Source organism: Haemaphysalis longicornis, unplaced genomic scaffold, assembly GCF_048455015.1.
Source record: "Haemaphysalis longicornis isolate Haplotype H1 unplaced genomic scaffold, Haemaphysalis longicornis Haplotype H1 scaffold_17, whole genome shotgun sequence".
In the NCBI taxonomy this organism is placed as follows: Eukaryota; Metazoa; Arthropoda; class Arachnida; order Ixodida; family Ixodidae; genus Haemaphysalis; species Haemaphysalis longicornis.
This window is the reverse complement of record NW_027526276.1, coordinates 1572628-1583135: the sequence shown is the minus strand read 5'-3', so window position 1 is coordinate 1583135 and position 10508 is coordinate 1572628. Positions and strand designations below refer to the sequence as shown.

The following is a 10508-nucleotide window of genomic DNA, read 5'->3' as shown; positions in this document are numbered from 1 at the left end:
GTTCTAACGCAACAGTCGTACTTAAAGATGAAACCTTCACGCCTACCTCTTGAATCGGTGGTGTGTGTACAATTTCCCCCAAAATTACCAAAAACGTTAAGTGCTGGAATATTTCTTTCATTGCATACGCAAATCTTCAATTCCAAGCACAATCGGCATCGTGCAGGTCTGTAAGAAATGTACTCCCAGGCAATCTTTGTTATTGCGCATTGTATACTGGAAATCAACGTGTTCCATTCGGGGGACTTGTTTAAAAAAACGATACATCAAACTATGCGCACTAGATGGCAGGGACGTTGATTGGTTACCTCCCCCAGATTTCATTTTTTAAATCCCAAAATACACTCACGAACCCCCCTTACCCTTTCAGTTAAATATGTTTTGTTACCACACATTCGGCACAGTGCTTTTACTGGGGAATCTTCCATCACCCTTATTTTACGCGAAATCATGCTACCATTCTCACTGCAAAAATTGGACCGTTAGTAATATCAGAGTGCACAGGGGCTTCATCATAGCTCAAATGTAATAGTTCCGTTAGTGCGGGGCTATTCTCTGTTATCAGTGCATCAGAAAACTCTTTTTTATCACAATTATGATGTATGCTCTATCGATAACTTCTGGTGAAGAACTTGTTCTGCAGGAGCGGTCGAAACATTCTCTTGAAAATATTATTTAACAGTGAACTCGCGAAGGGACCTCCCCGTATTTATTAATGACAAGAACGGTCTCGACGAACACTCCAAAGATAGCAACTATAAAGCATTGAACCCTTTCATACCAACCACACACATATGCAAAAAAATTTTCATGAAAGTGCAAAAATATCCGGTAAGTAAAAAAAACTTGGGAAGCGGGCACTAAGTCCTTCATGGCTTGAACCATAGCGACGCTGCAAGATTTCTTGCGGCGCGTGTACTGACGGACACATCACTTATCAATTGGTTGGAACGATTACTTACGTGTTCCGCCGCCGCTTTGCATTGAGCTAGTAGTAGTCATCGTCATATGCATCAATATTGTGCTGTTGCTTATGCCAAGCAATACATGCTCCGTAGGGCTTGTGGACATCTACGTCGCAGTGGCGGTGCGTACCTGCACGATGCATGCGCGGCATTCCTGGTGTCGCGTCGAGGTTGCCTGGAGCAGGTTTTGCGTCAGCTGTGTTGTTGTTGGTTACGAGATAACGCGCGGCGTTTCTTGAGGTTCTCGCGGGCTTTTTTTTCTTAAAGCAAAGCTTTACTACTTTCGTCCAGCGATTTCATGGAGGATTCCAAAATGCCCTTTTGATCGGAGACGCAGCCCAGGCGACACACCCGTCGAAGGGCATAGAGTGATTCGCCGGGCCCGCTGTTGGCGCCTGCGGGCACGGACAGCGGTCCCCACCGCCGCTGCGGCCGAGGCAGTCAACCACCCCTGCATCCTCTCATGCATGCGGCCCTGGGCTGTTTCGGCCAACGTGACTCGTCTAGCACCCGGCGAAGAGAACGGTGCGTTCGTAATGAACGAACGCCGCGTTCGGCAGGCCTCCTTCGGTGAGCGCTGCCCGGAACTGAACGGCTTTGAGACGCGGTCGGCAGTACGTCACAATGAAAGGTTTAACCAAGCGAAATCAAGACTCACACGGACTAAGCCAAGCTTTGGCTTTGCATATCCAAGGTTAGCTGAGCTAGGCCGTGTATCGTCAGTGTAATCTTGACTGATCACGACACTTGCGGTGTGTGAACTTATCATCGCGCATGCTCTGTGAATATCTCGGCTGTTTGCCCTTTCCCTTCGCATCTTTAAATACTACCTCGGAATAAACAAACTTGTTATTTTTCTGCTTGAAACTGGCTCGGTCGTATCTCGCCACGCAGCAGCTAAACATGGTGCCAGAAGTGTTCATGTGATACCAGCAGCCTACGCATCGGAAGAATCGACATGGAATTCCTGAAGCCTCCGGAGCACTTGCAGCTGGCCGGTATCATCGGAAAAAATTGACGCGTATTCATACAGAAGTTCGAACTGTTTCTACTCGCAACAGCGCCGCAAGAGAAGTTGCTCCCAGGACCCACTAAGACCGCTCTGCTAGTAAGCGTGGTCGGTGACGCCGGTTTAGAAATCGACAACAATTTCGTCTTCAACGCAGGCGAGGACTGGCAGGAATATGACATCGTCATCAGGAAATTCGACGAGTACTGCGCATCTCAGCTGAACGAGGTGCACGAGCGCTACCTCTTTCGCCAGCGAATGCAGGCACCAGGTGAGCCATCGGAGCAATTCCAAAGGTATTTGCGGAAGCTCGCACATTCATACAATTTCGGCACATTGATGGACTCCATGATACGTGACCAAATTTTTTGGGGAACAAACAGCGGAAAAGTTCGGGACAAGCTTCTACGCGACAACAACCTGACTCTGGCGAAAGCGGAGCTTGTGTGCAAGGCAGCTGACTTATCGGCCGCCCAAAATGAGCTCTGGGAACGAGAACGTCAAGTCGGCGCAGTGAAAACGACGTCGATTTCGAACCTGGCGCGACACATGAAGACGGAACGCAAGACAGCCACGTCGACGTCGCGACGTCAAGAGACTCCGAGGCGTCCACAAGGTTCAAGTGTCGTAGGTGTGGGTGGAGGCACGCAGCACGAAGCTGCCCAGCGTTTGGACGGACCTGTCGGCGATGCGGCGGTAAAAATCATTTTGCGATTCGCTGCAAGAGCAACACGCAAGTCGCAGAAGTCAAAGACAGTGAAGAAGATTTTGACATCCTCGACATCTCTGCCAAGAGGGTCATGCACGAACGTGACTGGGTGGTCAAAGCACAAGTAGCGAACAAAATGCTCGAGCTCAAAGTGGACACGGCAGCTCATGCGAACCTTATGCCATACTGCATGTATCAGTGCCTGCCACCAAGCATGCAACTGAGGGCTAGCAGCTCCGTGCTACGCTCGTACGACGGCGGGATCATCAAGCATCTCGGACTGCTAACAACGGCCACCATAGGCGACAAGTCAGCAGAGATCGGTTTTTTCGCGGTAAAGACGGGACTACAGGCCATTCTGGTACTTCGCGCCAGTGAGACACTGGGACTCTTCAAACGGTCGGTCAACGCCGTAACGACAATCACTACCGAGCAAGTGCTGAAGGAGTTTCCCCAAGTTTTTGCTGGCACGGGGTGCCTTCGACGTCCATATAGTATAGTACTAAAGGACGGCGCCGTATCTGTCGTTCAAACTGTCCGGTGAGTGCCTCTCACCTTGCAAAAGCCACTCCGACTGGAACTCAACCGAATGACGAATGCAGGCATCATCGCCCGAACAGAGGAGCCAACAGACTGGGTGAGTCCTTTGGTGATTGTACGGAAAAAGAATGGCGAGCTCAAAATATGCATGGACCCCAGGAAAATCAATGAGTGTTTAAAGCGTGAACACTACGAGATGCCGCGACGAGAAGACATCGAGGCAGAAATCGCGGGAGCGAAATTTTTTTCGCGCCTTGATTCTAAATCAGGCTTTCACCAAATACCACTCGACGACGAGTCTGCCAGAATATGCACATTCACGACTCCCTTCGGGCGGTATCGGTTTCTGATACTGCCGTTCGGGATCGCGTCTGCGTCGGACGTCTTTCAAAAGGCCATGAGCCAGATTTTTGACGCGATACCTCGAGTACGTGTCTATGTAGATGATATTCTGATATGGGCACCCACAAGAGCAGAACATGATGCGAGGCTGAGAGCTGTCCTGGTGGCAGCACGCGATGCGGGACTGACGTTCAATGCGGCGAAGTGCGAAATAGGAGTGACGAAGATATCCTTTTTAGGCGACGTAATATCGGACAAGGGCATACAGCCAAGCCCTGCTGCGGTGAGCTCTGTGCTTGACATTCCATCCCCCTCAGACAAACTAGGGGTGCAGCGAATGTTGGGCGTCGCTAATTACTTCGGAAAGTTTTTGCCAGGTCTGGCTGAGAAAACGGAACTGATGCGGCAGCTGATAAAGAAGGACGCGTCGTTCGAATGGAGCGAGAATCATGCAAGGGAATGGGATGATCTGCGCAAGTGCCTCAGCAGGCAGCCTGTGTTGGCCATTTTTGATCCTAGAAAAGAGACCAAGATTGCATCGGACGCTTCCCAAAACGGCATAGGGTCGTCTCTCCTGCAGCGGTACGGGGAAACATGGAAACCGGTTGCCTATGCCTCGCGAGTACTGACGGATACCCAGAAAAGGTACTCTCAAATTGAAAAGGAAGCGATGGCGGTAGTATTTGGCTGCGAAAGTTCCACCATTTCGCGTATGCGCGCAAAATTACCCTGGAAACCGATCGCCGCCCATTGATAGCAATATCGCAAAAAGCCATTGTCGAAATGCCGCCCAGGCTGCAGCGTTTTTTCCTTCGGCTGTTGAAATACGATTTTCATCTCCAGTTTATCCCAGGAAAACAGCTGGTGCTGGCGGATATGCTGTCGAGGGCTCCAGTCAGCAGACCTCACAAGGACGAAGACAACGAGGACGTGGAAGTCCACGCCGTAAGAGTCGTTGCATCGCGCGTCAGAGAGCCGAATCTAGCGCGGTTGACGCAGGAAACGAGCACTAATACTTATCTTAAGTTTGTCATCGAAGCCTTAAGGAATAATAGGCCGTTAGAAGGACCGCTTAAGCCATTCTCAGATGAACTGACTGAGATAAACGGAGTGGTGTTCAAAGGTAGCAAGGTCGTCATACCAACAACTATGCGGCCGGAGATACTGCGGAGAATACATGACGGGCACATGGGGCTTAACAAGTGCAAATCACGAGCTCGACTGGTCGTCTTCTGGCCAGGATTGAACGCAACATTGATGCTCTCGTGAACAAGTGTGCAGTTTGCAGAAAGTATGCTTACAAACAACCAAGTGAACCCGTCCTGATGCGATCTTTGCCCGAGCACGCATGGTACAGAGTCGGGGTTGACATGTTTGAATATGCTGGCAGCTCATACCTTTCCGCATACGACGCCTTGTCCAGTTTCCCGGAAGTAGAATTGCTGCGCGACACATCCTCTGCCAATGTCGTTTTGAAATTAAGTGCGATGTTCGCGAGGTATGGCATTCCCATCGAGGTGTGTACAGATGGAGGGCCCCAATTCAGCAGCCGAGAATTTATGAACTTCGCAAAAAATTATGACTTCAAGCACACGATTTCCATCTCTAGATTTCCCCGCTCGAACGGGTTGGCAGAAAAAGGTGTGCAAGTCGTTAAAAGGATCCTAAAAAAAACGTCGGAAGGAAAGAATGATTTTTGGCTCGGTTTGCTTAATTACAGAGCTAGCCCTCTTGAAGATGGCCAGTCACCAGGCGAGCTGCTCCAAGGACGACGACTGAGGACGCCAATACCACACTTCAACGAAACGGCACGCCAGTTTGTCAACAAGCATCGGCAGACTTTACCGGCGCGAAGACTCCTTCCGCCCTTGCATGAAGGACAGGTGGTCCGGGTTCAAGGGGACACGTGGGCAATGAAGGCAAAGGTAGTCAACAGGATGCGGCCCAGGTCGTACGTAGTTACAAAGAAAGGGGCAACGTTGTACGACGCAACCGCCAACACCTGCTAGCCACCGGAGAATCCTTCAACAACTCTGAAGACAGCGCTTCAGATGAAGAATCGGATGGTGAGGCAGAAGTTCAAGGTCACCCACCCGCAAGCAGTACGACTACATCTACCCAAGGGTTGAGCAGGTCGACCCGTAACAGAAGACCCCCGGAACGGCTAACCTACGGCAACAACTTTGTTCAAGGCGCATGTCGCAGTGTGCCGAACTGAGTGTTGCATTACCATGCTACATTGTTTTTTTTTATTCCTGCACAGAAAGGAAGATGTATGGGCAGTGTAATCTTGACTGATCACGACACTTGCGGTGTGTGAACTTATCATCGCGCATGCTCTGTGAATATCTCGGCTGTTTGCCCTTTCCCTTCGCATATTTAAATACTACCTCGGAATAAACCAACTTGTTCTTTTTCTGCTTGAAACTGGCTCGGTCGTATCTCACCACGCAGCAGCGAAACAGGCCGCAGCCGTTTTTTTTTTATTTGCTAACGCCACTGCGCGAACTCGGACCCACGGCGGTCCCGTGAGGCATCCGATCACGAGCGCTAGGCATCTTCTTGGCGCGGCTTTACGGGTCACACAATAGAAAAAGCTACAACAGTGCGGCCGTTAAAATGCAACCTCGGAATATAACCAACAATAGAGAGGGCAAAACTTTTCTGAAAGCGAAGAGAAATAAATGTAAAGGGAAAAAATTACGCCCACCTCCCCTCGCGGGAACCCTGGTGTGATGCGACGCTGAAGGGGGTTCCGTTAAGTCGATTAGTCGAATTGCGCGAAACGCGTAGTGAACGTGAATTTCGTTTGCATCACATCGTTGGGTTCCACGCGAGGGGATGCGGGCGTAATTTTGAGCATAATGAGAGACGTTGTTTTTGTCTTGTAGACGGAGGCTTTATTAAAGGAACCGTCACATCAAGCAATCGTCGGTACTGCGAGAGAGCAAGCGCAGCGCGGGCGACCGTCGACTGAGAGACCGGCCGGAGAGCGGCACGCACCCAAAGGGGAGGAGACCACGGAGAGAGAGACAGTACTGCACATGCGCACAGCGCGCAGCGCCGCCCACCGACGGAGTGACAGTGCACTGCGCCACGCGCCCGCAGATTTTGGGCGAGAATGTTCGCTATCGGAGAGAGGAGAGGGGGTGAGAAGAGGAGAGACGCAGCTGTGCGGACGCGGACGACAACGACGGCGGACGCAGGACAGGGCCGCCTGCAAGAGATGCTCCTCTCAGCGTCGCATCTAAAATGAAACACGCGTTTTTCTCTGGTGCAACGTGCCGTCTTCTGGTGCAAATGAAAAGTTAATCACGAACTTCAAAACTTTTTCTGTAGGTAACGTGGTCGTTTTTCAATACCTGACCTTATACAAGTGTGCTACAGGATTTCCCGCTCAATATAATCCAAACGCCAGTGAATATAATCCAGGCGCCAACCAATATAATCCAGGACCCACGCAGTGCACAACACATGACAGCGCTCTGTAATTTAGTTGGCACCCACTACAAATCCGAGCGCAGCGTATTTTCATCCTAGTTAGATGAACTACGTTACATGACCAGTTTAACCAGACGACATAAGAACTGCGCAATAAAGCAGTCAAGTGACTGTTCAGTACTCTCGCCTAATTACTATACTGAATACCAGGATGTTGTCATAGGTATGAATTATCGCATTTAAATTGCTCGCTTACTAGAAATTTTAGGGAAAACTGCCGGAATGCCTAACTCCCGAAACCCAATACATGCCCGAACGTGGGACAGACAGGGGGTGCTGCTGGCGCCATTCAACTGCGCCACCCGTGGACGAAAATCGAAAAAATGGTCGGGACATGCCCTGGGGGGTAGGTGTGCAGAAAGCGTGTTTCCGTGTTGTTTAAGGGGCAACCGTGGTGATGTTATTCGTAAGAGACACGCATTTTGTTGTCAGAAATTAGGTCCGGGCGACACGCGTTCAGTTTAAGTTTTTACCTAATATAAGTACTTAATTCATTATTCTTTAGTCATTGATATGACTAAAAGTCAAATTGATGTAACGAGGGCTTGTGAGGTACCAAATTAATGGCCTCGATAAGGGGAATGACGAGGGAGAAATTAAAAATTGCTTCCTGCTTATAGTCATGAGATAGTCACGTGAGTCATAAATTGCGTTAAAAGTCAGGGTAATGCCACAAGGGCTTGTGAGGTATCAAACTAAAGGTCTCAATAAGTGGTATCACGTGGGACAAATAAAAATCGCTTCCCGGTTGCAGTCATGAGAGAGTCACGTGAGCTCTAAATTGGGTTAAAGGTCAAAGTGGTGGCACTAGGGCTTCTGAGGTTTCAAATTATATTTCTAGGTGTGTGGCATCCCGTGCGACAATTAAAAATTGCTACCAGGTAAAGTCATGAGATAGTCACGTGAGTCACACATTGGCTTAAAAGTCAGATATGTCACTGGCTTGTGAGGTATCAAATTAAAGGGCTCGATGAGCGGAATCACGTAGCACAAAATAAAAATTGCTTCCTGGGTATAGTCATGAGATAGTCATATAACTCACAAGTTGGGTTAAAAGTCAATGTGGCATCACTAGGGCTTCTGAGCTACCAAATTAAAGGTCTGGATGAGGGGAATCACGGGGGAGAATTGACAAATTTCTTCTTGGTTATAGTCTTGATAATATTCACGTGATCCACAAATTGGGTTAAAGTCAAAGTGACACCACTAGCGCTTGTGAGGAATCAAATTAAAGGTCTCGATGAGGCGAAAGACGTAGTACAAACTAAAAATCGCGTCATGGGTATAGTCATGAGATAGTCATTTTCACCTAATTATACGGCCACGAATATACTACATGCCATCCGAGACCTTCAACTGGAAGGCATCACCATCCGCATCGTCTGGTCCCCGGGACACACGCCTGGGGCACATGGCAACCACGCGGCTCACACCGCCGCCCGGGAGAGACTTGACACACCTCCAGTGGTTTCCAGTGCCCCATTGCAACACCTACCACGACCAGACTGGCAACTTCATTTGCGGAAATTCAAGGCAGAGAGTCGCAAGAGGCTTCAAGATACCACCCCGGTGGGTGTGCTGGGCCCGCTGAAGACGCTCACACGCTCGGGCGAGGTGGTAGCTAATAAGATTTACGCTAACACGGCCCTAACCCGTCATGTACTACATAAATGGACCTACGGAGCCAGCTCGCACATCCAACGCTGCCCGTATTGTGACGAGAAGTGTATCCCTAACCTGTACCATTTGATATGGCACTGTGAGCACTTCAAGACCGATCGCGAGCCAATATTGGACCTCGGTTCCCCACCCGGAGATGAAGAAGCGCACCTGCAACGCGTTCGAGAGGACCCCTCAGTACTTGAGAAAGTTATTGAATGCGCACTAACCAGTGGTCTTTACAAGCTGGTGTAATAACCTGGACCGACACCTCTAAAAATCGTCGCACCTATCTCTTCACGGTTTCTGCGAACTATATGTTCACGGACTTTACAATGCTATCCACCATTTAAGGTGATTGAACCTTGAACATTGTTCTTTTTTTTATTATTCCCTCCCTTCCTTCATGTCCCTTTCCTTCCCCAACAGGGCATTCATGCCCCCTCTGATAATAAAGGCATTCCCCCTCCTGGTTATAGGCATGAGATTTTCACGCAAGTCAAAAATTGGGTTAAAATTCAACTTGATGCCGCTATGCCTTGTGAGGTATCAAAGTAAAGGTCTCGATGAGGCGAATCGCGTAGGACAATTTAAGAATTTCGTCTTGGTTATAGTCATGAGATGGTCCCGTGAGTCTTAGATTACAATAAAAGTCAATGTGAGGCCTCTAGGGCTTGTGGGGTATGAAAATAAAGGTCTGGATGAGGGGAATCACGTGGCACAAATTAGAAATTGCTTCCTGGGTATAGTCATGAGATAGTTACCTGAGTCATACAATGAGTAAATGTCAATGGGCGCAGCTAGGGCATGCGAGGTATCAAATTAAAAGTCTCCATGAGAGGAATCACGTGGGAGAAATTAAAAATTGCTCCTGCTTAAAGTCATGAGATGGTCACGTGAGTCATAGATTGGGTTACAAGTCAACGTCATGCCGCTAGGGCTTGTGAAGTATCAAATTAAAGGTGTTTATGAGGATAATCGCGTCGAATATTTAAAAATTGCTTCCTATTGTCAGTAATGAGATAGTCGCGTGAGCTATAGATTACGTTAAAAATAAATATGATGCCACAAGGGCTTGTGTGGTATCAAATTAAAGGTCTAGATGAGAGGAATCCCGTGCGAAAATTAAAAATTGCTACCTGGTAAAGTCAAGAGATAGTCACGTGAGTCATACCTTGGCTCAAAAATCAGATATGTCACGATGGCTTGTGAGGTATCAAATTAAAGGGCTCGATGAGCGGAATCACGTAGCACAAATTAAAAATTGCTTCCTGGTTATAGTCATAAGATAGGCACGTGACTCCCCATTTGGGTTAAAGGTCAATGTGGCATCACTAGGGCTTCTGAGGTAGCAATTGAAGGTTTCGATGCGGGGAATCACCGGGGACAATTTACAAATTTCTTCCTGGTTATAGTGTTGATAATAATCACGTGATCTACAAATTGGGTTAAAAGTCAAATTGACGGCACTAGAGTTGGTGAGGAATCAAATTAAAGGTCACGATGAGGTGAAAGGAGTAGTACAAATTAAAAATGGCGTCCTGGTTATAGTCATGAGATAGTCACGTGAGTCATAGATTGGGTTAAATGTCAACATCATGCCGCTAGGGCTCGTGAGGTATCAAGCTAAAGTCTCGATGAGGAGAATCGTGTGGAATATTTAAAAATTGCTTCCTAGTTATAGTCGTGAGATAGTCGCGTGAGTCATAGATTACGCTGAAGGTCAATGTGATGCCACTAGGGCATGTGTGGTATCAAAAGAAAGGTCTCGATGAGGGGAATC

At 48.5% G+C, this 10508-nt stretch overlaps 1 long non-coding RNA gene across 1 annotated transcript; it reads left to right on the top strand.

Moving 5' to 3' along the window:
• The first annotated feature begins 1838 nt into the window (after window positions 1-1838).
• Window positions 1839-5864, top strand: LOC144166345 (uncharacterized). Its single transcript, XR_013321652.1, has 3 exons — window positions 1839-3320; window positions 4409-4510; window positions 5286-5864. It is a non-coding gene; the product is annotated as an uncharacterized LOC144166345 (long non-coding RNA).
• The last annotated feature ends 4644 nt before the right edge of the window (window positions 5865-10508 follow it).